At 45.2% G+C, this 26,121-nt stretch overlaps 1 pseudogene; it reads left to right on the forward strand.

Annotated features, from left to right (window-relative positions):
* Positions 1-816: 816 nt before the first annotated feature.
* On the forward strand, positions 817-25,184 carry LOC129062047 (RNA-binding protein 8A-like; annotated as a pseudogene).
* Positions 25,185-26,121: the final 937 nt, after the last annotated feature.

Genomic DNA, 26,121 nt, shown 5'->3' on the forward strand with positions numbered 1-26,121 from the left:
AAACGCTGCAAACACGCACGGAGAGCACACAAACATGCCTGCTCCCTCAGGAGGCAGAAACTCGGAGTCCAGATGTGACCCAGGCTCAGGGACGCTGAGAACGTGCCTGCAGAGAGCACGTGTAGTGGACCTCAGGCCATCTCTGGCGTTCGGCCAACAGAACAGGGCAGGCACCCTGCCAGCTCTGAAACAAGGAAGTGACATTTCTGTTCATCCAAGCCTTCAAGTAAACACCCAGCTGGAGTGTCTGGAGACAGACCCCTTGTGAAATGCAGGCCCCGCTGCTCGCCTCTGCTTCCCAGGGCGCAGGAGCGGAGGTGAGACGGGGCCCCGCACCGCTGGCAGGGAACCGCCTTCCTGCCCGTGCTGTTCACAGCAGAAGGGGCCTAACTGCTGTCAGGAAAGGGTTTCTTTTTACTCCCATACATTTAGGAACTGCAGGAGGAACCGGATGGAAAGAGCTAAATTATACATTTTGGGGTTTTTTTAATAGTTTAATTGGAAATTTCTTTTTCTTCCACTGAAAAAGAAAACTTGCAGTGACTTCTAAACCAGCTTTGGTGCTTAGGCCTCAACCTTGCTGGCGTTTACTATCAAATATGTTATCGTCCTCAGCCTGCTCCACGCTGGAGTGCATGGTGACTCAGGAAAAGCAGGTATCACATGTCCTGCATAAATCAGACCTGCTTTCCCGGTGAGGGGAGCAAATGACTCCAAGTACCAGGACAGAAATGTGGAACATCTCTGGACTGGTGAGCCATCCTGACCTTTGGAGAAGAATCTGGAAAGACTAGCAGGGTTCAAGACTCTCACAGGATGGACCCCGGTGCCAGACCCCAGGTCTATATTCACGTTCAAGTCAACGTGGCAAGGTCACAGGGTCAAGGAACACCTATAGGTGCCCACCCTGGGGAAGAACAAGAAGAGAGCATCTTTAATTCCCTACAAGAGGTATGGTCTCTACCCTCGGAAAGTTCACACTGCAGCGAGGGAAAGGAGATGAGGACTCATGAAACAATTTAAGAAAGTCTCCAATCCTCTCTCTTGGGCAGTGGAGATCCTAAGTGTTGAAGAAACTTACAGAAATGTGTAACTGACCAGGGCCACCACAAAGGTTGTCCCGCATACAGTCTGCACAATCAGACCTCCTCCAACCCGTGTAACACTAGTGATCCCAGCCATCACCAGCCCCACGTGGAAGGAGCGTAACGGTAACAGCGAAAATTTTACTAAATTGCAACCCTGGGGAACCAGGAACTCAGTGCCTCCTTCCACTACTCCAAACTGTCCCAGTTTGCTCTTTCTTCCTTTATTTAGATATAACACAAAACTTATCCCTTTAAAATACACATTTTAGTGGTTTTAAGTATATCTGCAAGGTTTGCAACCGTCCCCACTCTCCAGTTCCAGAGACTTGTCATCACCAAGAAAGAAATCCTGTGCCATTAAGCAGTCACTCCCCACTCCCCTCTCCTCCCAGCCCCGTCTACCATTAATCTACTTTCTGCCCCTGTGTATTTGCCTGTTTTGAACAGTTCATGTAAATGGAGCCATACAATACATGGCCTTGCATGTCTGGTATCTTTACCTTAACATGTTTTCAAGGTTCATGCATGCAGCATATATCAATACTTCATTCCTGTTTGCAGTCTCTCTGGGCATCCCAGATGGTGGTTCCTGTGTGCTCAGGCACAAGTCTCTTCGTGGACATCTGCTCCCCAGAAGCCACTTGGGAGAAGTGTCTCGCAGCTGCTGCCTCTCCTGCCTCCATCTCCTAATGTGGCAAGTGACACTCAGTTCCCATCAGCCTTTCCCTCCCCACACTGGAGCTATAGCTCCAATCCTGTGCAGATTTGTGGACAGGGCCTTCCTCCACGCCGAGTGCTGCCCTTGTCTCCTGGCCTTCGGCATGTAACTACGTCCTTCTCTGGCACCCGGAAGAGGGCCTGGTTGTCTGCTCCTCCATCTGTCTCTTTCACTCGGACCCTAGAGACCAGGGTGGGAAGGAGACCAAGACAAAACAAGCACATCCTAAGAACTGGTGTGGAAGTGATTTTTGAGGATGTGTTCCCAGGAAAAACCAGGAGGGGTGTGGGAAAGTAGCCTGATGGATAAATACATGGAAGCCAGAAAGGGAGCGCCAGCAAGTGCAGTCCCACAGCTCAGCCCACAGGGGAGCGACGGTGCACGTCAGGCCTCTCTGAGCCAGCGAAGTGTTTGTACCTGCACCCGCCAGTCATCAGCTGAAGGCTGCTCCTCGTGTGTGTACAGACCAGGCCCTTCTGCTCTCCGGGACCCCAGGTCCCTGACATCCTGGCAGCCAGGGAGCGGCCCTTTGACATAGAGGCAGAAGTGCTGGCTTCAGAAGAGAACACACACAAGCTCTGCTACACTCTCTTGCTCGGGGTCTCCTTTTCCCACACACATCAGAAACTAGCACCTATTGTCATGTAGCATGGTGCTGAGACCAGGTATTTGTTGATAGGACCTAACAGATAGTTTGATTGAGCAGTCAATAGATCAGCAGACAGACGATTGGTGCTCTAAAAGTAACTTCCTTTGCAACCATTCAACACTTGAAAAGATGGACATCTGGCTAACCCTCCTGCATCTACTGTCCGCACTCTGGCACGTGCAGAGGGAAAGGAAGACAGTACCTGCTAGATTGCTGATGTAAAGGAAGGAAACTTAGACACTCGGGGAAATTGACTTTATGAAGTTCCAGCGGTCAACATTTGATAAGCCAGGGACACAGGCTAATATTGTACTTCTCACCCTGGGTGCTAGAAGAGTCCCTCTCTGACATCCAGAATGGGGGTCACTTTCTTCTTTTTCTATGTGAGTAGAAGCTGAGGAAACAGAAAACAGTTCTCTGACTGCTTTGGGCACATTCCCGAACCTCTTTATCTTTCCATTGCCTCAACAGCTTTGCGCACACCCCAGCGTTGATGTAAAGATTAAATCAATAGATGTGAGAGGGCTTTGAGAAACATAATGTGCTCACAGACATAGTGAATTCTTTTTTAAATAGCCTTTGGCTTTTATCAAAGCAATCCTGGGCCACTGGAGAGAAAAGTTTCTAAGAGTGAGACCAAGAAAGTTCCCTTGAGTCTTCAAAGAGGTCTGTGGATCATTGGGAATCCACCCTGTCCCTGGGCCTGGCCTGCGACAGCACATTCATTAACCTGCCCCCAGAAGCTTGTTTAGAGCTTATTGGCTCCAGAAGGGCTGATTGATGAAGGGCCATGAGGGGCCCCAGCAGAATTAAGAGAATTAAGAGATAAGGCCAAAGGGGAATATATGAATGAGTGAGGGGGAAAAGGAAGGAATCAAACTTAAGTGGGTGGGTGGGTGGGTAACAGGTCAAGCAGTCAGGGGTAAGGAAGAGAGAGGAAGCACAGATGACTGTGCCGGAGACCAGGGCACCACTAGCCGCTGCTCCTGCATCTTTGCAACCTGTGCTTCCCAGGCACGGGTTCTAGGATGGGGGCCACATTTGCCACAGCCTTGTCACAGCCCTGCTCTCAACATTCTGGCTACCTTTCCAGATTACTTAAGGAGGGGTGGGGGGAGTCTGAGAGGGTCTCCAAAGCAATCTGACCTTGACCCCAGCGGATCTCCTAGAGGCCTTGGGCAGAAGGTGGTCAGGAGAGCCAGGAAGCGGGGCCCTGATCTGGCCTGCAAACAGAGGGCCCTCAGTGAGTGTGCCAGCCTGTAAATTGTCCTTTTGTTTTGCAGGCTTTACCGAACACGGTTTTATTTCATGTGACTGTGCTATTTCAGGAGGAGTAAATATTGCCGGCGGTCTGTTTAAAAAGGCCAATGACCTGAAATGTTTTTTTTTTCTCTTTTCTTTTCCACTTGAATTATCTCCAAGAGACAGGCCTGCCCAAGCAACGTGCGGTTTTAATTTGTTGGCTTTTAGTTCTAACTTTCCCTTTTCGTCTCGTGATATGCTGGACTGCCATACAAAAGGGAGGAAAGACATGGGGACAGGCACACAAAGAGCTGACCTAGGCCCAAGGAAAGAGGGGGAAATGTCCAGGGTGCAACCCGGAAGAGGGCAGGGAACTGTGGGCTCTCTGCTGCCTTCCCGGCTTCCGGAGCTGGTGTTTGACCTATAATTATAGCCTCTTTCCTCTGATTTCCTCTGTGAAAATAGCAACATTCAAACTAAGCACAGACTAGAAAAAAAGCACTACATAAAGGATCAGGAATTTATAAATACAGTTAAAATTACAGGATTGTTACCCTCATGGTTTAGTTCTCTGAAGAGTGGGCTGGGAATGGGGGAGCATAGTTCTGGAAACTTGTCTCAGGTCCTAAAATATCCAGGTGTACTTCCATGAGGGCCCAGTCAAGAAGAAAGTCACTAGAGGGTCCTCCCTCCTCCAATTAGATGTCAATCACTGTTTAAAAAAAAAAAAAAAAGGGTGTACCTAGCCAAGCACATCCCTCTCTTAGGATTTTTATTTTGACTCCTTCAAGATTCACACTCACCATTTAATTGTTCAGTCTCCTCTCTTCAAACTCATTACCTTCTCTCAGCAAATACCTCCTAGTCTTCTGGGACCTGCTTTTCCTCCTAGACAATGTGTTCAGGTTGCAATTGTCATGTTTCTTATATGGCCCAGCATACTGGCCCTCCCGTGGTTTTTGTGGTTTTTGTTTTTTTTTTTTTAAGATTTTTATTTTATCTATTTTTAGAGAGAAAGGAAGGGAGGGAGAAAGTGAGGGAGAGAAACATTGATTGATTGCTTCTCACAAGCCCCCAAAAGGGGACCTGGCCCACAACCCAGGCAAGTGCCCTGATCAGAAATCAAACTGGTAACCTTTTGGTTTGCGAGGCAACACCCAACCCACTGAGCCACACCAATCAGGGCTCCAGTGGGATTTCTTAACCTGGGATAAGTGAGGGATCATCCAGAAAGTTCATTTCTGGTGATGGAGACTGTCAGATAAAAATGTAGGCATGGAAAGTAGAGTCAGCCTGTCGCAGTCAAAGAGACCGAAGCAGCCACGAGGGAGAAAGAGGGATGAGAGGCAGAGACAAAGGCCTGGCACTGAAGTTCTTGATTCTCATGGTCCCTGAAGCCTAGCTCCTACCCCTGACCTTTGCTTTGGTTGGATATTCAATCTTCCCTTCAATTCTATGAACTAATACATTTCTTCTTTTTCCTAAACTAGTTCCAGTGGGGTTTCTGATATGTACAACCAAACATCTTCACTAATACAATAGTGCTAATGTCAAGAATTCTCTAGGAAGGTTGACAGAGCAATATTACCAGTGCAGCTTCTCAAGCTTGGCTTCACAAAGGCTGAAAAACAACATTTATAATAAGCTGAATTTGAATTAATATCACTACTCTATTCTCCAGAAAGATTAGTGTTGGGAAGAAGAATGAAAAAATTGCCAAGCAGCATTTGTGACCCAACTACTGAAGAAAAGAAAGGAGTCCGGGGAATAGACTGAAGGCCTGGCCTCTGCCTTCATGTGGAATCACATGGGTTTTCCAGATAGGAGATTTCTAGAAGAGAGTGCAAGGATTATCTTCCCATCACCCATCACAAGGTCTTAATTCCCACTACTGGAGCTCCAATCAGTTTAAACCCATGTGTGCCTCTCAGTAGAGCTGAAGAAGAGTGAGTGACCATTGTCAACACAACAGCCTTTCCTACACTTAGAGCTGTCACCTTCACACTAAATGAATCCAGTCCTCTCAGTGTGTCAAATGTAATGGCCTGGCATGATGGTGTAGAAAATGCCCTGGACTTGGGGTCCAAGGACCTGGATTCCAGCTGAGGTTTTTCTACCAAGTCCTTAGAAGACTAGCTAAGCCTCTGAGTCCAGTTTCCTCATCTGCTAAATAAGGAACTGGGCCAGATGATCTGTAGAATCCCTCTTGGCTCTCATATGCCATTGATCAAAGGTAAGCTACTGGCTTAGAATCATTCTTCACAATGAAAACTATTTGCTTTCCACCAAAAGCAGGAGGGACAAAGAGGAAAGAGAACAAGGAATTCAGACATTTTTTCCCCTCATACTTAAGGTGAAATGGTTCTTCTTCAAAATTAAACATATTTCTAATATACCACTAGCTTTTTAAAATAAATTTATTATATTAAAACTAGAGGTTTATTACAGAAAATATAAATAAGAAAAAGGAAAGAACTTAATCTGTAATCCTTCCTGTCAAAGATAGCCTCTATTAACATTTTGTGTATATAAATGAATTTTTTCCTATATGGAAATATGTATTTTTTTAATACAAGTAAGATCAGAATATCCATTTTGCTTTTCAAATTGATCTTGACACTTAACAACATACTGAAAACATCTTTCTATGTTAATAAAATACTTATATAGCATTGATTTTAATAGTACCTAGTAATCTGTTGTTTGGGTTCAACTTAATTTATTTAACCAATCCATTATGGCCTGAAAGCTGGATAGTTTTATTTTTCATTATTATAAACAATCTTAGAAATACACTATGTACAAACACTAAATGAAATATGTACATATGCAGCCATGCCCCTTCCTTGTGGGCTCAAGTGTTAGTCACATTCTTGCAGGTGGCACGGAGCTGTTTGATTTCTCTGTACCGCATGACCGCTCATCCTCCCTGGATCATGGCAGTTTAACCAGGAGGGCACCCGTGTGCCCTTTGGAGCTGGAGAGGCTGGGTTTGGAGCCTGGCTCTGCAGCTTCTTACCTGAGTGATCTTAAGCTAGTGCCTTAGCCTCTCTGTTCCTGAGTTTCCCTATACGAAAATAAAAACAGCAAGGCCTACTACAACAGGCTGCTGTGAAAACGAAATAAAATTATAGCTATAGGGGCCTTTAGAAGGTGCCTAATATGCGGTGGATGGGATTATTATGCCTCTGCTAATAGGGCTGGCTCTACCTAGAATCTCAGGAATTTAAGGAGTCTTACAGGTCACTGATATCTGCAAGGACAAGCTGATGACTTCAGATATCCTGCTATTATTAGTTTACTCTTTAAGGACTTCTGTTTCTTCCACTAGATTCATGACCTCGAGGGCAAGGGCTACCTCAGGTTCCATTGTGCCCTCCGCCAGGCCGAGTGCCTAATGCATGATTGATTCCGTGGGTTGGAGAGAGAGTATTTTCCATGCAGCCCAGCACAGCCAGTTTGGACCAGCACAGTGGTCAGCTGGGCCAGCAGCCCAGCTGCCCCGCCCCCACCGCAGCCTCCCTGAAGCGGTTCTCCCTGGATGGCAGCGCACCAGTAGCCGTCCCCAGCCAGCGGAAGCTTAGCGCTGTGTGCAGAGAGAATTCTTGGGGCTGGAAGTTGTTATATTCTATTTCAGTTTGCAGGCTTTGAAAAACATCCCCACCAAAGCTAACCCAGAGCCTCCCCTGGCATGTGCCTGACTTGACCAAATGTGTGGGGGACAATTTGTTTTGGGGACTCCTCCCTCCAGGAAGGCAGTGCACTCTGGTTTCCCTCTCTGGGGTGTCCCTGAGGCCTTACGCTAAAGCCCTGGACAAGCAATGGAAGGAAGTGAAAGTTGTTGGTCTTTCTCACCCCTTCAGTCTCCTCTGACCTCACCTGCTGTCCTACCTGGGCTGCAAAACCTAGGCCTGATGGCTGAGCAGCTCCTTAGCCCCGGCTTCATATTAGCTGCAGAGAGGCTCCGCTAAGCAGAACTACTAGAGAGGAAGGAGTTTCAGAGGTCTGGCAGCAAGTTTTGTACTAAAGATATCAGGGAACAGGAATCCTTTTTTTTTTTTTTTTTTAGTATTTCTCTATGCCAGGCACGCACTGGGTATGTTGCATAATAATAATAATATTAACAGTTAACACATAGCACATACCACCTGCCAATTACTATCCCCAGCATTTTAACTAATACATATTGACTGATTTTGTCATTAGCCCAAATCAATGGAATTGGTAATATTATCTCCATTTTATAGCTGAGGCACAGAAGTAAAGTAACTTATTAAGGTCCCACTAAATAGCATACCTGGACATGTACCTAATCCCTACTGAAAAGCTTTTCAATGAACATTTAAGTATGGTAATATGTGTATGTGCATGTTTAATTCTCACAGTAACTCTGTAATAGCTTATAGGTTCATGTGGACCCATTTTATGGATTAAAAAACACGCTCAGAGGGGTTAAATGTGTTCAAGTCACATAATTAACAAGTGGTGAATTTCGTGCCAGGACTGTCTGGCTCCATGACATGTTGACACAGAAGGAAGACTGTGAAAAGGACAGGAAAATGCTGAATGGGCTTGGGGATGTGAAAATGGGATCTGCTGGAGGTAGACTGGGCATAGCAAAGGAGCCAGACCTCAGATTCCTGCTCCTTTGTTACTTTCAAACCACACCAATTAGCCGGATTGGTAAACCAATTCAAATCTCATAGCAGCATGCCTTTTAAATAGGTGAATGCAACAGAGCTGGGGAAAAAAAAAAAAAAAAAAGGCTCTAGATGCAGCCAAATCTCCTAATGGAAAAATATCTAAGCTGTTCTCACCCTCCCTGCTTACTTTCCAAGCCATCTAGTTTTTTTCCTTTTCCCTCTCTGCTGAGGTTCCTCTCCCGCCACCCTCCCTGCCCCCCGCCCCAGCTTCAAACTGTCTTCAGCTCAAGATAGTTAAGATTTTCGACTCACAGAACTAGAAGGAAGCTTAGAGGCAATCTAATGCTTCTTGTCAAGGCTGCTTAAAGCAACAGTTATGTCTTATTAAATGTTTAAAGCTTCTCTCCCAGACTGAGAAAGAATGCTTGCCCCTTGTTCATGGGACTGAGTGGCCGGCCAGTGGCAGAGCTATTTCAGGCACTTAAAGAAAAGATGGTTTTGCCTGCCAACCCCCTACCTCACCACTAGCAAGGCCCTCACTGGAGTAAGTCAGAGGGTCTGCCCCATTTTTCCCAAACCAGAAGGAGCTCTTGGAAGGGTCACCAGGAACATAGAAACAAATAGGACTATTAAGAAACTCAAAGACACATAATGATAATACCAGGAGATTGTGTTAATAGATACCTGTGAGGAGTTTTATGTGAGCACTCAAACCAGAAACTGTCGGTGCCTGCAGGTGTCCAGAAACCTCACCCAGGAGGAGACCCACGGAAGGAACTGAGACCTAGAGAAACTGCAGGCCTGGGTGGCAGGGTTTATCCACTGAAGGCAGGCAATCTGGTTTTGCAATCTGACTTTCCCATTTCTAGTTGTGGAACTACAACCAGTGACACATGTTGGTATTCTCAGACTTAATTTTCATTGTGTAGTGGATTAGGTGGTTCCCCACACTAAAGAGGAAATGATGACTATAAAATTGAATTAGACTTTTCACAGAGTCATCTTCATCATCATCACCATCATCACCAAGCACTGATCGATTATCCAGTGCATTTTAGATTGCATTAGGATGAGGTTTGTCCAATGGAGTGGAGGCTTATATTGAATTTACCATCTCTGGTTCCATCCCCACTGGGGCTAACTTCCCAGCTGTGGTATTGCTGAGGCCCCGAGCTTCCAGGGGAGAGATCTGACATCAGGACACAAATCATCTTACTCCCACACAAGTTGTTTCTCAACAGAAGCTAACAGCTAACAGTTGAATGGCTGCTAAACATCAGACACTCCAGTGAGAGCAATACATACATTATCCAATGAATTGGGTACATTATATCCCCATTTTATAGATGAGGAAACTATAAATAAAGATTAAGTCACTTGTGCAGGTTCCCCCCCTGAATTATGAAGACCATGAGAGGAAGGACTGCCTTCTTCAGAACTAGAATAGTGCAGGCACAGGATGATGTTCAATAAAAAATTCTAGAATGGATGAATGATAGTTAATAAATGGTGAAGCAAAGAGAACTGTATCCTCCAGAAAGATTTTCCAGGCTCACTAAAAGAGCTGTAATAATCTGTGACTCTTTTAACCATTCCTTCTCCATGTATTTACCCATTGTGTGCTTCCGTACGGAAGTGTCTTACTACTCTGTGGGTGTACAAGGCTGGTTGCTAATTTTGGAACACTTGTGAATCCTGGGCCCAGAGTCATGAAAAGCCTGGTGAGTCATATTCCCCACGCAGAGCACCCTACACACTGGCGGTCAGAATAAACCAGGAGAAGTCACCATCTCGTCCTCTGCTCCCATTGTCTCATTTTACAGTACCTTCTTGAAATGACAAAGGATGCTCTGCGGAGGGTGGGGATCAGAGTTAACAGCAGCCTCCTGGATACCCTCGCACTTTACACACCTGCAGACTGCACAGGTCCTCCTGGAAACCTCACTTTCCACTGGTAGAGTTCATCCCTCCCCCCAGGAACCTGTAAGTGGCCACAGTTTCTTTACTGTAGGCAATGTCTGCAGCAGCCTCTCTGTGCCATTCCAGGCAGTTAAGTAACATAACCTGTCACCAGGAGACCATTAGCCTTTTTAACAAAGGACAGAGAGAAAGGTTTAAAATACAAGCACTCCCGAGAGAGGAAACACATTGATTTAAAGTCACACAAAACAGCAAAAAGCTGATGGCAAACATTTCTGGGGCAGAAAGAAAACAGATTCAGGGGGATTAAAACAGAGGTGGAAGTGTATAAATTATATAACTGCCTAATCGTTATGTTGTACCTGAAATAATATAATATTGTATGTCAACTGTAACTAAAAAATTAAAAAAGGAACAGAGGTGGAAGTGGCTTGGCACATATCACAGATTATTTGGTACTTAAAATATAACCTACCGACTCTCATTCATGTTGTGGGTTATTCACTCTCCTTGGCTTGTCCGCGGTAGATGGCTGCATCCTTGCTTCCAAGTCTCTCAGCTGGCAGAAAAGAGAAAACCCAAACTAGGTCAGGTGTTACCTGTGAACGATACCATGATCAAGTTCTGATAAGAGTAGTGATGATGTAAAGGTTAAAATGAGATTGTCATTCTCTCTTCAGATTTTGACTTTCATAACTTCCGCCGTCCCCTTTATTATAGAGAACTGAGAGTAGAGAGTATTTGGGTGTGTGAGGATGTTCCGACTGGATGAGCAGCCACGTGAATGTTCCAAACATCAACTCCTCCACCAAAGTGCCCCATTGTTTCATTCCTCCTGACCAAGCTGGATAATGCAGGAAAAAGAACAGAGAGAGGAGCAGTGCTTTTAAAAATAGATCTGACTTAGTAGTCTTTAAATAGCCAAGGATTATGATATGAGAGAGGGTGACTTTGGGTCTCCAGTTAGACAAAATGGCCTTAATGGACTTGACTAAAGGAATTTGACTTTGCTAAGTGAGAACTTCTAAAAGATAAGAAAGCTGCTAAACAAGAGAATGGATTCTTACTTGGCTAGAAGGTCACTGAAATCCAGCCCACCTTGACATGGAAAGAGAGAGTAAATCTTTACTGTTCCAACTGTGGTTCCCAGCCCAGCAGCATGGGCTTCAACTGGGAGCTTGTTAAAGCTGCAGACTCTGACCCCACCCTCGACCTACTGTATAAGAATCTCCCCTACAACCAGGTGAAACACGCGTGCCTAACAGACTGAGAAACGCCGGACTAAATGACCTTTTCAGGGTCCCCCTACTTGAGGACCTGACGGATCACCCTCAGCTGAGAACCAGCGTGGCCCCCGTGCAGAGGGAGGACCTGGCTGCTAAGGACAGCTGAGGTATACTAGTGTTCTCCTCACAAGCTACAGCTTTCTACTCATCTGTGTTTATAGGACAAGTTTCTACACAACCTCATGGGGATGGCCATTGTAGTCTCTCTGAACACACCAGGCAAACTCCTGGAAGACCACACAGCTTGAGAGTCTGCTGTGTGTTCAGAGGGACTGTAATACAATCCTGCTGAGATGCGCCTCTCTCAGGCCCATCAAGGACTCCCAGAGCAAGGAGTGAGTTGGGTGGTCCGGTGGTTTGTATAGATCCTGGCTCTCCTCTCCGTTGTGGAAACCACCTGCCTACCTCCCCATTCATTCATCTGGGACTACGGACAGTAGGCAGCTCCCAACATCTCATCTGGTAAAGAATCATAAACTAACACATATTTTCCCTAGAAGATCTTATAAAAGTCATTGCATAAATTATTCATAAACAACCAATGAGAAAAAGAACACCGAGATCTCATGTGGAGAGTGAGAGGAGTTCAAGATATGGCCAGCAATCCTCTGACAGGAGGATCTAGTTCATGGACACACACAGGGAGCCTGTCCATCCAGTTGCTGGAATCAACCACTCATCTGCTCTGTTTGGGCTGCTATAAAAAAATTCCATAGACTGGGTGACTTAAAAATAGACATTTACTTTCTTATAGTTTGAGAGGCTAGGAAGTCCAAGGTCAAGGTGCTAGCATATTCGATTCTTGGTGAGGTCTCCTTTTCAGGTTTATAGATAGTTGCCTTCTCACCTTGTTTTTTTACATGGTCTTTCCTCGGGGTGTGCCCATGGAGAGGGAGAGGAGGAAAGAGAGGGGAACCCTGGTGCCTTCTTCCTTTTCTATAAAGGCATTAATCCCATAATGGGGCCCCACTATCATGATTTCATTTAAGCCTAATATCTTCCCAAGGCTCCACCTCCAAATGCCTTCACATTGGGTATTAAAACTCCAACATATGAATTTTGGAGGGATACAAACATTCAATTCATAATGACAACCAAGGTAAGAGACTTCAGAGAGCCCATTTTCTAATCTGTACTTTTTCCCCCTTAAATCATATGTTTTTGGCTAATACTAATGTTTTTTCAATACACAAAGACTGTGCTAACTAGAAAAAATGGAAAATATTTAATTATGCATCTTCGTAATAACTAATAGTCTTGTAGAAATGCAGCTCATCAGCCTCCACTCCACCTCACCATTATTGATGGGCTGTGGTCCAGTAGTCAGATCAAGGATGAGCTGCAATGAGTATATATTCATAGCAAGGAGAGCAGTTGAGATCAGGGGCTCTAGAGTTAGTATGATCTGGCTTCCAATGTGATCCTGTGCTTTCCTATTTATGACCTTCCAAAACTTTGATTTCCCCATCTATAAAATGGAAGGAATTGTAATACCTTATATCATTATATATCATTATATAGTCATGTGAAGGGTAAATTAAATAAAACATGAAACACCCTGCCACAGTTAGACACAATATACAGTGGCTATCACTATTGCTGTGGTTGATATGATTGGTCATGATATTTAGGTCTTTTTGGCTCATAAGTGCTCTTCTACTTCTTGAGACTTCTAAGAAACAGGAATTAAGTTTCGGTGGACTCCCTGTCACCTTCCTGAGATTGTAAAAGGTCTCCTGCTTCCTGTATCTCGTGTAGCAGCCCACGTGCAGCCCTGCCCTTGCTGAGCATCAGAACTATTGTGACCACTTGCCTGACTACTGGCTGAAAGAACTCCTCCCAAGTCTTGAGTGCCCAGTAAGACTCGCAACACAAGTTAGGCCTTGTTTTTTAGGAGACCAGGAATCCTCCTCCACTTCTCCAGTCCTCATTGCCCTACGCTGGTAAACATTGATCTTCGTCCATGCCTCTTTACACCTGCCCACTTCTCCTTATACAATTCTTCAACTCTGAGCACATCTCACACATTGGTCTACAAGGGCGATCTTTCCTCCATTTTAGCTTTCATTTCCCGGGGTTAGCCATCTGAGAAGGCACATTGGAACTCACCCAGTACTTCATGGATGGGTCACTTGTACTTTCCCAGAGTAGAAGCAGGTATCATTTCTACCCTGCCTATGTGGTCCCAACCGTACCCAGTAACATCAAAATCTGTTGTCATCCACCCATGCAAAACTTACATCCTCCAAGTCCTTTACCCCGATAACTTTGTCCAGTGCTCTTAAACCACATAAATGGCTTGACCTGCTGGGTAAAAGCCTTAGGCCTTTCTCCCCCAACCCATCTCCCTGATCAATCACTCAGTTATCTCTTCCAGGAAGTTTCCTGCCTTTTCTCACAAGCTAAGCTCGGTTAAGGGCCTTTCCACTGAGCTCACTTCTATAATTGCCCATTGTATGGGACTCATCTGTGTCTCTCTGCCTCCCCCACAAAACCAAGTTCAAGGAGGGCTGGGGTAATGTTCTTCATCTCTGTATTCCTGGCACTTAACGCTGTCTAGTAAGTGCCAAGCATGCAATAAATGTTGAAGAGAAAGAGAGAGAGAGAGAGTGAAAGAGAGATAGAGAGAGAGAGAAGGAAGGGAGGAAGAAAGAAAGAATGACAGCTATGGGAAGAAGGAAGTAATGAGAAAAGACTGGATCTAATTCTGTAGAACTCCCAATGGCCCTGACCAGTGAAGCTAAAACCCATCTTTTTCTATATTTAATCTTCCAAATTTTCTCTCCATGTTATTAATATAAAAATAGAATGAGTTTATAGACTCATTAAAACTGTTGGCTAAATAACCACAATGGGCTCTGGAGGCCCAGGCCATTTTCAGCAAGCCCTATAAAGTACCCTCTGCTGACAGCAGGATATAAAACCATCATCAAATACAAACACTGAAGTTGTTCCTGGTCACAGATACACAGTCCATTCAAAGGTCAAGGTCAGTCACTCTTCTTGTGTATGTGTGCCTTCCAGAGCTAACAAACATTTCCACACACATCCAAGAAAAGGGAAGAGGGACCAAAAAGCTCTCCGGAATTCACTCTTGATCACAATCGTTTTATAGGTATCTCCACAAATGGAGAGAAACAGGAGCCCAGAAAGCTAAACAGAAAAACAAAGCAGCCAGATAATCAAAAGAAGTATCCATGTGTGTACATATACACATACACTCAACAGTTGAACTTTCCTAATAATGTTTTGCTCAGATTAATAATTAAATGGCCTTGTGTACTTTGAATGGAAGCCAACTGCTCAGCAAGGGGAGACGACAGAGAAGCATATCAAATGAGGTCAGCCTGGAATGAAAATTAGCCAGTCCGCCATGCAGATAATCTAGGGATTCTTACATTCATTCCTCATATCTTCTCTGACTTAAAAAAAAATTATTTTTATTGGGGTAAAAATGGTTAGTAACATATAACTTTCAGGTGTACAACATTATAACTTGATACCTATATAGTCTATTGTGTACTCACCACTAAAAGTCTAGTTTCTATATAATTGACACCCTTTACCCATTTCTCTCTCCCTCTGCCTCCTTATCTCTTTGGTAACCGCCATTCTGCTGTCTGTATCTATGAGCTTGTCTTTGTTTTGTTTTGTTAGATCATTTGTTACTCTTTTGTTTTATATTCTTCATATGAGTAAATCATAGCTTTTGTCCTTTTCTGTCTGAGTTATTTCGCTTGGCATAAAATTCTCAAGATCCATCCATGTTGTCACAAATGTTGTCTGCCTTTGTTTTAACTCAAAATTTTTAGAGGTGGATTAAATACAAGGTATGGAGAAAGTTTACTGCACAAACTTTGGTCTATTCCAGCCAATTCAGTCATTGTTTTCTCTACACCGAATAGAATAGTTTGACCCTAAAACCTGAACCAAACTTTGTTGGTTGCATTTGGAGGACAACTCATCCTGGCTTTGAGAGCCAATCCACATGTCCTCTCCTTCCAGTAGAGCATGCCCCATCACAGACACCATGGCATTTCTCCTAATGAAGAGAAGGCACTCCCCACGACTTACTGTGTGGTCAGGAACTTCATCACTGAAGGTGGAAACTGTGTGGGAGTTCCCATCCAGGGTATCGGAAAAGTGAATGTGGCTGTAGGAAAAGATCTTCTACCCTAGACTATTTTATTAATGCTTTCAAATAGTGGTCCTGTCTCTTGAAAAAGAAGGAGAGATTAAAGCTAGCAGAGGATATGAGGGGAGCCAACTAGCACTCAGGCAGGGAAGACAGGAAATAGGAAATAGGAAAAGGAGCATGAGAAGGAAGGTCATAGAAGGAAATCCTCCTCCCAAAGCCAAGGAGGATGAGAGCAGAATGTCCCCAGAAGGCACGCACCAGATGTGGAAGCAGGGGCCTGCCCGGGCCTTCCTCCTTCCCGCCATTCTCTTTCTTTCTCCCTCCCTCCCTGACTCCTTTCCTCCATCCACTTTTATTGACCATTTGTGTGTTGGGTACTGGGTAGGCGGTGGGAATAAGAGTTCCTAACCTCAAGTTATTAATTAGTGAACCTAGTAACCAACATGTCTGACAAGCCAGGCAATGCAATCATGTTGCAGGGGCTGTCTCGGTACCTGTGGGAGACCCACTGGGCCTCAGTGGGAGCCAACAGTCCATGCAGCTGATTTCAGTAACAGTGTGGTTCTCAAACTTTCTTCACACCTCCGGCTCTAGGTTAAAAGAGAATAAATAGAGGTGCCAACACATTCAATGGAAGAATTTTGACTGGATCATGTTTGGAAAAAAGTCTATCAGAAGACATTGGGGACATTTTAGGAGAATCTTATACTGAGTAGGAATTAGGTGATTTAGATAGTTATTAATTTTCTTAAGCATAATAAAGATTATTGTGAATATGTAGGACAATGTCATTTTCAACAGATGTGTGTTAAAGTATTCAGGGGTCATGTTTGTATCTTACTTTGAAATGGTTCTGAAAAAATATATACAGAAAATGTAAACAATCAAAATCTGGGAGAGGGAGCTATATGTTCAACTTTTCTACACATTTGAAATTCTTCATAATAAAATAAATTGAAAACTTATTCCCACTTGTGAGCTGTTATACCAAGGGCTGTAGTAAAATAAAGCCATCTGTCAATAAGCCAACAAATAATCATAACTAACATTTATCATATGACAGGAAATTCTGAGAGCTAACATGAGTTCTCTCCTTTAGTCTTCAGAGCAGCACTGCATTATGGGCTTCCCTTTGCAGAGCGAGAACTGAGGCTTGACCAGCGAAGCACCTATGCCATATCACACAGCTGGTTACCGTCAGGGCCAGATTCCAGCCTGGCTTTGATCTGGTTCTAGACGATCTACTCTTAACTGCTATCCTCTACCTACAGTCTCCCAGAAACACAATGTCATTGAAATGCAATGTCTGGTTGAAGTAGCAGGGACAGAAGTCATTAATCTGTCAACCATTATAAGAGCCTTTCCTGCTTTGATAGGGAAAAGAAGGTCCCCAGAGGCTGCCAGGAGAGAAGAGGCCATAGGTGAAGTGGTGCGGCGGGTGGGAGGGGGCGCAGAACGAGGGAAAGTGGAGAAGGGAAACTGTTGGGGGGCAAAATGAGGCTGTAAGCCTGGTATTTTTGCCTAAAGCGGCAGACAAAATATTTTCTGTTTAGTAAAAACGTTGCTACAATCAACAGTGCCCCACATCACCGATGAGAGCTGGAAAGCAACCACAGCTGAAACATACTATATTAGGGTGTTCGTTTCCCAGGGGGTTTCTTAATCAAGGTCTCATCAAGTCTGAACTTCCCATTACTGACCCCCGCTCAGGATAGCAATGCGATTTAAGAGGATGGGCCGGGCTGCGTGGAGCCATCCCTGCCCTCCTACCCCTGCATGACCTGAGCCAGAGAGGCCGGAGGGCAGGGCGTGCCCGGCCAACTGGCCTCTATAGGAATTTCAACCATGACCTCGACCTGACTTGCCCTCTGCTCTGGTCTCCTGACCAACTAGCCAGTGCACATGGCAAAGCCACCGTTCCACAGCCAGCCTGGCAGACCCACCATGTAATAGACAGGGTCAAGTTCTACTTTGTTCTTAGTATACGAAATATGTAAGAGTTGGAGAAATCATGTAAAAAGTCAGGAGGATGTAAACATTCTGAGCACCAGTCTCCCAGGGATTGGGTATTAGAACAAAAGTCACTTTTTTTCAGTGCCCTTTTCATACAATCCAGCTTTTCCTGAGAAAAGAGCTACCTCTAAAAACTTTCGTCCAGTGGGATGTTCTGAGTAACTCAGGATTAACCATTTAGGCAGCGAGGCTAAGGGTCCCTTTGTACAGAATTTGGGGACTGGCCAAAATTTCCCCTGGGAAGTTTTGTTTGTTTTTTTTAAGCAAACATAATTGTGCCAGTTGATCTCAATAGTATTTCTAGAAAACTCAAACCATTATGACTATCACAGACCTTCCCTTAGCCATGGACCAGGGGTAACACACGGTGAAGAAGCCCTCAGAAGATGCAAAGGGGAAATTAACTCTGATGACTCCTGTGAAGAAGAATTAACAATCGCAGAATGGAAGGCACTCCTGGGGAAAGAGATGGCGCTATGGACAACAAAGTGCTTTCCAGGGCATTTTCCTCTAAAGTTCTCCCTACACCCAAACAGTACTCCTGCCTCAAACACATCTTGCGCACCACAGAGCTGTGAGCGTCGATGAGCTGCTCCGATTTCCCTGCTTCAGAGTCTCAATGCCCCCCCACCCCCAGCCCTGGTCGCCCCCAGCCCTGGCCACCTTCCTCTGGTGTCTCTGAGCTGGAGACTCCTTTCTCCAGTGATCTTTGTAACATTAAGCGTGAAGCTACCCCTCTCCTGCCTAAAAGCTGCGCCTGGCTCCCGATGCCCTGCATGATAAAAATTCACGCTGTTTATTTGGCCACGCAAGGCCTTCATGATCTTTCTCCTGCTCCTTATCCCGGACTCATGTCTAGCATACCTCTCATGCATCCTTTGTTCCAGTCACACATACTCCTGCCTCAAACACATCCTCTAAATTCTCACCCTGTCTTTCATATATGCCATCTGCCCGTGCCTTTTCCCGTGCTGTTCCCCCTGTCTAGAATGCCGAGTCCACAGCGTAAACTGAGGTTTCAAGACTCTGCTCAAACATTATGTCTTCAGTGGAGCCCATCCAGAAATACTTTCTCTCTTCCTCCCTAACTCCCCACGCCCCCTCTCTCTCACCAGACGCCACACACACACACACGCACGCACGCACGCACGCACGCACGTGCACGCACGCATGCACGCACGCTCCACACCTCCCCAGCCACACAACCATCACACCTTTTTCCAGGGCTCTGCTCCACCCTCTGTTCACACATCTGCTTCCCCTACAGGCTGGGAGGGCAGAGCCTATGCAGGGCTCAGGCTTGCCTTCCTGGCTTTTAGCACAGCACCTGGTACCCGAGGGTATTTCACAATGTAGGTAGAGCCCAGACCCTCCCCAGCCAACAGTACCAGACTCGCGTTCTACCTCTCCCAAGTCTTTTCAGACACCTGACAGGAAAGATTGCTCCCACCAGTCCCCCAGTTCTGTATCCTATACTGTCTGTAAACTGATACTTGTCTCTTCCTGAATTTTTTGATATTTTCTAGAACTTTAAAAACGTATTCTACTAAACTAAAATATGCTTTAGGGAAGCTACACATTTTACTCCCTTTCTTCCCCCACCAGACTTTGACTCTGTTTAGGAGATATTGTTGGTTGATTAATTTATCTATTGGTCCTTTAAGAGATCAACATTAATTGTTTAAAAATCTCTTTGTTTATAGAGAAACTTTAGCCTAAAGACTGACTCCATTTGTCCCTCACTCAGAAGCCCAGAGTTTCTGTAAGAGGAACCACTGCTGTATATTCGGAAGCTGCAGGGAAGCAGTGGGTTAATAGGATAAAAGTCCTGGCCCTGGGCCCCAGCCACCTTCCCTAACCGCTCTCCTCCTGCTTGGCCCCTCCCAGGCTGGGCTCCCTTTCCCTTCCCTCAGCCAAAGGGTTCAGAGGCATCCCTAGGTTTTTACAAAAGTCCTCTCTGATTTTCCGGGGGTAACCCTTTTGGGGTCTGACTCTCTGCTGTTCTGATAGGACTTCATCAACAGGACTTGCAGCTCTAACTTACCATGGCTCTGTGACCCAAAGTGGCGGGAGGGGAATTCACGTACATCTCTTCTTTCAAAGTGATCTGGGAGGAGCTTTTTTTTCAGTCTCAGCATTTCAGAAATTCTAAAATGCAGTTCTGGGGAAGGGGAAGGCCGTGTAGAAAAACTCTCCCTTGGCTTCCACCTGCCACTTCTTTTTTTATCACCAGCCTCCTGAAGAGTCCAGTTGTCTGGAGGCCTTTGTCCAGGATGGCGGCGTACTAGAGAGTGTCCTTGGGCTGCTGGCTAGAACAGCATCAAAATGAACTCAGGGTTGGAGCACGCCAATGGGAAAGCAGCTGGTGTCCCTATTTCTCTCTCCCTCCACCTCTATGAACCCAGCTCTTCCTCTCATGGCCATCTTGCCACAAACTACCTCTCAAAGACCTTGACAGTGGGACAATAATTTATTAGTTGAAGGGAAAGACTCTGGTTTCCATGTCAGACCGACATTGGCATAGGCTCCCATAGCCTCCCTTCCCCGGAACCTTCGCAGCCTGGGCTTGAGTGTTGATGAGATGGAATCCAAATCTGTACAGCTGCTCAAAGTCAAGAGATGGCCAGGAGTTAAGGATAGGTGGGCAAGGTTGGGGACTAGTTACTGGAGAGGTGGGCACACATGGGCCCAGACCAGCCCGAGAAGGTCAATGGGACATAATTATGGTTATCTAAGGGTGGGCTCAACCTAGTCCAAGATTCTGGGAGCCTCTCCAGGTGATGAGCAGGCAGCTGACAACATCTTGCGGTTTCAACAGCAGGTATTGAAACGCAAGCTGTGGTGTCTAGATTCAAGGACAGGAACTAAAATGTTAGCTCTTAGAGTGGGAACGCTGCATTCTCAGGCATGGTCTTGGTCAAAACAGATTATTACAAGGCAGATTGCTAATCGTGAGTTAGGATACTGAAGTCAAACCATGCTTACTAGTTGCAACACTGCCTTGTTGGTGGGCAACAGGCTGAGGGCATCTCCTCTTCCTCCCACCTGGAGCAGGCAGGCCCCAGACCTTAGCAGGACCTACTTCTGGTGGACCTCTCCTCATGCTAGACAATCAGCACCTTAATGACAAGGACCATGTCTGGCTAACTCTTCACTCAATGGTCATCATCGAGTGAAGTGCCTGACGTATAATAAGTGTTCACTCATTGAGTGGATGACCATTGTGTGAGTTGTTGGGGAGCAGCTTCCTCCCACCAGAAGAGCAGAATCTGTCTCCATCTTGCAGGTACCACCACTACCTGAGGTCCGTCTGGGCCCTTCAAGCCCCAACCTCTTGACTTGTTTTAACAGGTACCTACAATGTTTGCTATGTGCCAACAAATACCAACTAATTTAATCCTCAAACAACTCTAGGTAGACACTTTTAATTAGCCTATTTTATAGACAAGGACACTGAAACACAGGTCAGTCGAGTAACTTAGCCAAGGTAATGAGGGAGCAATAGAGTCTGGATATGAAGTCAGACATTCTGGGTCTAGAGCCCACGCTGACCTAAAGACTAGAGGACCCAGACCCACCACTATCCATAAACTAGGTAGTGTTGATCTCTGTGACCCTCCAGAAGCCATTCACTATCCCTAGATACCTGAAGCCTGAGATGCTGGTAGTAACTACCAGATATGGAAACAATCCCCACTGCCTTTGAAGTCTCTCAAATGCAAGTGAGACACATGTTAGTAAAACATCACTTTGTAGAAAACCCCCCCGGGGCCCTGTGGACTCTGCCCCTATAAAAGGGCCAGCTTCATGGGTAGGCATGTGACTATACAGTCACACGCGTACCTGTTCTCAGAAGAATCGCACATTTGGTGCTGCCATCTTGAAATTCTTAATTATTTTTGAACAAGGGCTGTGAGATTTTTCTTTTGCACGGAGCCCCGAAAATTATGTAGCTGGTCCTGCCTGTGCTTGTATGTCGTCCATCAGATTCATTCTGATTTCTTCTCTCTCACCCTCCCTCTCCTGCTCACAGAAATCACTCTTACAATCTCGGTAAATGTTTGTCATTCTTAGGTTCTAGGAGAACGTGCGGGTCAACCCTAGTTCTTACGAATCTCTTACTTTTATGTTTCCCCTGAAGGCAATTCGGGGTTTCTTTTTCACGAGATCCGAGGACTCTGATATTCACTGCATTCCTCCCACCCTCTCTCCACAGAGGAGATCTTCTCATGTCCCTGCTTCCTGCTGACCCCAGGGTGAGAGGAAGGCAGTGAGGCTGACGCGGCTTGTCAGCAAAAGGGAGCCTCAATTAAAAGACAGCATCGTAGGGTTAAAAGATACAATAAGCAATATTAAAAATTTTGAGAGTTTATATGAACAAAAATTTATTAAAACCGGGCAGTGCCAAACCAGAAGTGCTTAGGAGCGCTGCTGTGGCAGGAGCCAGGGAAAGGTGCACAGAGAAGCAAAGAAAGAACATTCTTTGATTGACTACAGCTTAAATCCCAGTTGGCTCTTTGTGACTGGTTGTCCTTAGCCTTTTGATTTCATAACCTTGAGACATTTATAGGTTTAGAGTTTTGTTTACATGGGCCACCATGACATTAGGAGTCACCTCAGTTTAAGGGCCTTGTTGATTAATTTAACAGTAGTCTAGGTTAAGGGAGATAGAAAAGACATGCCAACTAAATTAATGCGTGGACCTTGTTTAGATCCTGATTCAAATAAACCAATCGTAAAAAAATATGTTTAGACAATCAGTTGAATACGAACTGGGTGTGAAATGATATTGAGGAATTATGCTTTATTTTGTTGAGTGTGAAAAAGGTATTGTGGTTATGTATGAAAATGTCCTTATTTCTTTTAGAGATGCACACTGAAGTATCCAGGGGTGTTATGACATGATATCTGAGATTTGTTTTCAAATGTTTTAGAAAAGAGAAAGATAGGGTTGGCGAAGGAGAGAGATGAAATAAACACGGCGAAGCACAGATGCTTATTGAAGTTGGTGATGGCATTTCTTGTACTCTTTTCTTTGTGTATGTTTGAAAGTTTTCATAATAAATAATTAAAAAGGAGAAAGAGAAGAAAAGAGGAGGGGGGAGCATCCAGACCACAATGTTTCCTCAAGAGTAGAAGCAGATGTTTACTGCTGTTCGCTTTCAATGGCTTAAAGGAGTCTGGTCTGGCAATGAGCTGTTTTTTTGTGTGTGAAAAGCACTTGACTTTGAGGTTTCCTCTAAATCATGATCTTCTTGAGCCATTTCAGTGATAGTGGGAATGGCTCCACTGAACCTACTCTCCTGTCTGTTCTGTGCTCAATAGCTTGTGAGGATACCAGTGCCATGAGAGCTACAGAGGATCAAACTCATGACCTTGACTTATTACTCTCCTTCCCGAATTTCATTGCATCTGAATCCTGTTCCTTCTCTGGACTTAATTCAAGTGTTGCCTCCTAGGTGAAGCCTTCTGTAACCACCTGGCCTATCCTGATCTCTTCTTCTTTATTTCCCATAGCGATTACAGTCCAGCATCTGATACTTAACTATTTGGCCCTCAGTTGTTTTTGAATGATTTTGTGCAACCTGTTTTTATCTCCCAAACAGATTGAAGTTTCCTGTGCATTTTACTCTGATCTCTGAACAGGTCTATTCCATGCTGAGCACATTGCAGGCCATTTCTTCCTATGTTCAGTCATGTATTCCTCCAATACCGAGCAACTGCTCTATGCTAGGCGGGGAGTTAGATGCTAGGGATTCAGTGTTGGGTCAGATAGACCCAGTCTCTGCCCTGTGGCTCTCTCTGTTCAGACAGTGAGATGACATTAAACAAAATAACTTCATAACAAAGTAATCCATAGTAATGGTGTGAATACTGTAAAAGTTTCACGCATGGTGCTCTGAACTGTAAAACAGGAGACCAGCCTGGTCTAAAGATTCAGGAAAGGCTCCCCTAAGGAAGTGACTTTAGGAAGGGGCTTGAAGGAAATGTAATAATTAGCCCGGCAAGGAGGTGGGAGGAGCATTCCAGGCAGAGCAAACAGCATGGAAAAGGCCCCCTGGGGGAAGGAGTTTGGCCTTCCAAAAGAAATCCGGTTCTACTGACGTACAGAGGCCAAGACTGAAAAAAAGCATACTTTAATTGAGATGAGCTTCGAAGCACTTTGGAAGCTGGGTTCTCCTTGTTATGAGAGATAGACTGTTGCAGTAATAGCTTTCAATATGTCCTTGTCTTCCTGCATGCCTGTCACCTTTGCGGTGTGATTTTTGCCCCTCTTCCTGGCAAGCAGCAGAATCCGTTTCCCTGTCTGTTGCATCTGGACTTGGCTGTATGACCTTCTTTGGTGAATGAGACAGTAGCGAATGTGGCACAAGCAGAGGTTCTCACTGGTGAGAACCCTTCGCCACCGTGGGAACAATTCCTGGTCCTGCCTCCTTGAGGATGAGAGGAACTACATGAAAAGAGGCTCTGGCCGCTCCCATAGTTCCCGCAGTCTACTTGAGGCCCCAGGTGCGTGAGTGAGGCCAGCCCAGACCATCCAGCTTCAACCGAACCAACCCAGACCAGAAAAACCACCCAACCAACCCACAAAATCATGAACTAGAATGACTGTTATCTTAAGTCACTAGGCTTTGCGGTAGTTTGTTATGAAAAGCTAGCTGATACATCGTACTTGTATCTTACACACTCTCATCAGCTGCCTCCTGTGTTTAAAGCATTTGTGAGGCACTAGGGTTATAATAATAAGTAAAAACTCAAAGGTTATAATCTAGTTAGGGAGATGTTTTACCTGTATAAAGATCAGTAACATAGAAGTCCAAAATGATAAGTGCTTGGCAAGTTCTACCAATAGTGCCACCAGAATAGGGAGGAAGAAGCAATGCCCCAAAGTTTTTGGCAGATTCCCTGGGTGCTTAGTCCCTGAGCGGCATCCATGAGCCCTATAATTAGGGCAAGACAGCAGGTGTGCTGAGTCTCCTAGAGGCTGGGACGAGGATTTCGCTACAGAGGAGGATGGAAACAAGAGCATCCACAGGAAAAAGGGAAGAAACGGCTGGGCTGCAGCTTCTGCTCCGAGGGGTCTCGAGCGCGGATGCGTGAGGATTATGGCAGCGTGAAGCAGGATAGAGGTGAACCCGGACCACAACGCTCTGTTAAAGGCTGGCTTCTCTTTTGTCACTGGAGTCCATGAGGAAGGCACCAGAGAAGACATCCGTTATACATTAGCAGAGTAAGGGAAATAAAAAAACATCCACCTCAACCTGGACAGGCGCACCGGATACCTGACGGAATATACACTAGTTCAGTATGAAACGTACAAGGAGGCCCAGGCTGCCCTGAAGGGACGCCAGGGCCAGGGTTTGATGGGACAGCCGATCAGTGTGGACTGGTGTTTTGCTCGGCGTCCACCCAAGGGCAAGAGGAGAGGTGGCCAAAGCTGCAGCAGGAGTCCAGACCAGAGACTTGGCTGGCAGGTCCTCTGTTGACCAGGTGTTCTCTCCAGAGATTCCATTTGACCAGGCAGCCTTGAAGAAACAGGGCTGGGATGGAACTCATTGTTTATAGTTCATCTCTTACCTTTTGCTTAGTGTTTTAGGTTTTCTTTTTTTCTTTTTCTTTTTAGTTATGAATAAATGTCCCATTTTTGTTTCTAAAATAAATAAATAAATAACAAGAAGTGATCCCCAAAGCAGAGAAAATTTTGGCAGGAGCTGGCACTTCAACTTGGTCTTGAAAGGCACTGATTTCATCGTAGGTGGCTAGAGAACAGGGGTAGGATCTCCATGGCAGGAGAAGAATGCTAACGACAGGTCCGCAGACTGGTGCATAATCTGATTTGGTCATAGTGCAGCTGTGAAGGAGACCAGTGAGAGATAAGGTTGGAATGGGGGCGGGGCTGGGGGGTGCAGGATGTTGAGAGCTGGTGACCTGGGGTGAGAGTTGATTGATTTAGCAAATAGAAATGCAGGATACTCGGCAATATTTGGGGCATGCTTATACTCAAAAAAATATTTGTTGTTCATCTGAAGGTCAAATCTAATGAGAAGTTGTTTTTTATCTGGCAACTCTAGCTAGGGTGGCAAACTCAAATGTCTACTAAAAGGCTAGGAGATAAAGTAAATGAGCAATATGGGCAGGGAATAGAGCAATAGAGCAAGGTGGGAACCACGGCAAAACAAGAGAATCGCTTGTTCCACTTGGGGGAACAGCCCATCTTTGCTCCCACTGATTGTTGCCACGTGAAAATACAGTTGCAATATTTCCAACTCTTCTGGTTTTAAAAGAGAAGTCGAAACTCTTGATTTTTATGTGAAATCTCCTAATTATTTCACGTAAATGAATATTTCAATACTTTAAAAACCCAGGTGGGACAAACAAAACATGCCTGTTAGCTGTACCTAGCCTGGGGACCTCTGGTTGCCA

Source organism: Pteronotus mesoamericanus, unplaced genomic scaffold (assembly GCF_021234165.1).
Source record: "Pteronotus mesoamericanus isolate MK-2021 breed Mesoamerican mustached bat unplaced genomic scaffold, CSHL_Meso_final scaffold_705, whole genome shotgun sequence".
Classification (NCBI taxonomy): domain Eukaryota; kingdom Metazoa; phylum Chordata; class Mammalia; order Chiroptera; family Mormoopidae; genus Pteronotus; species Pteronotus mesoamericanus.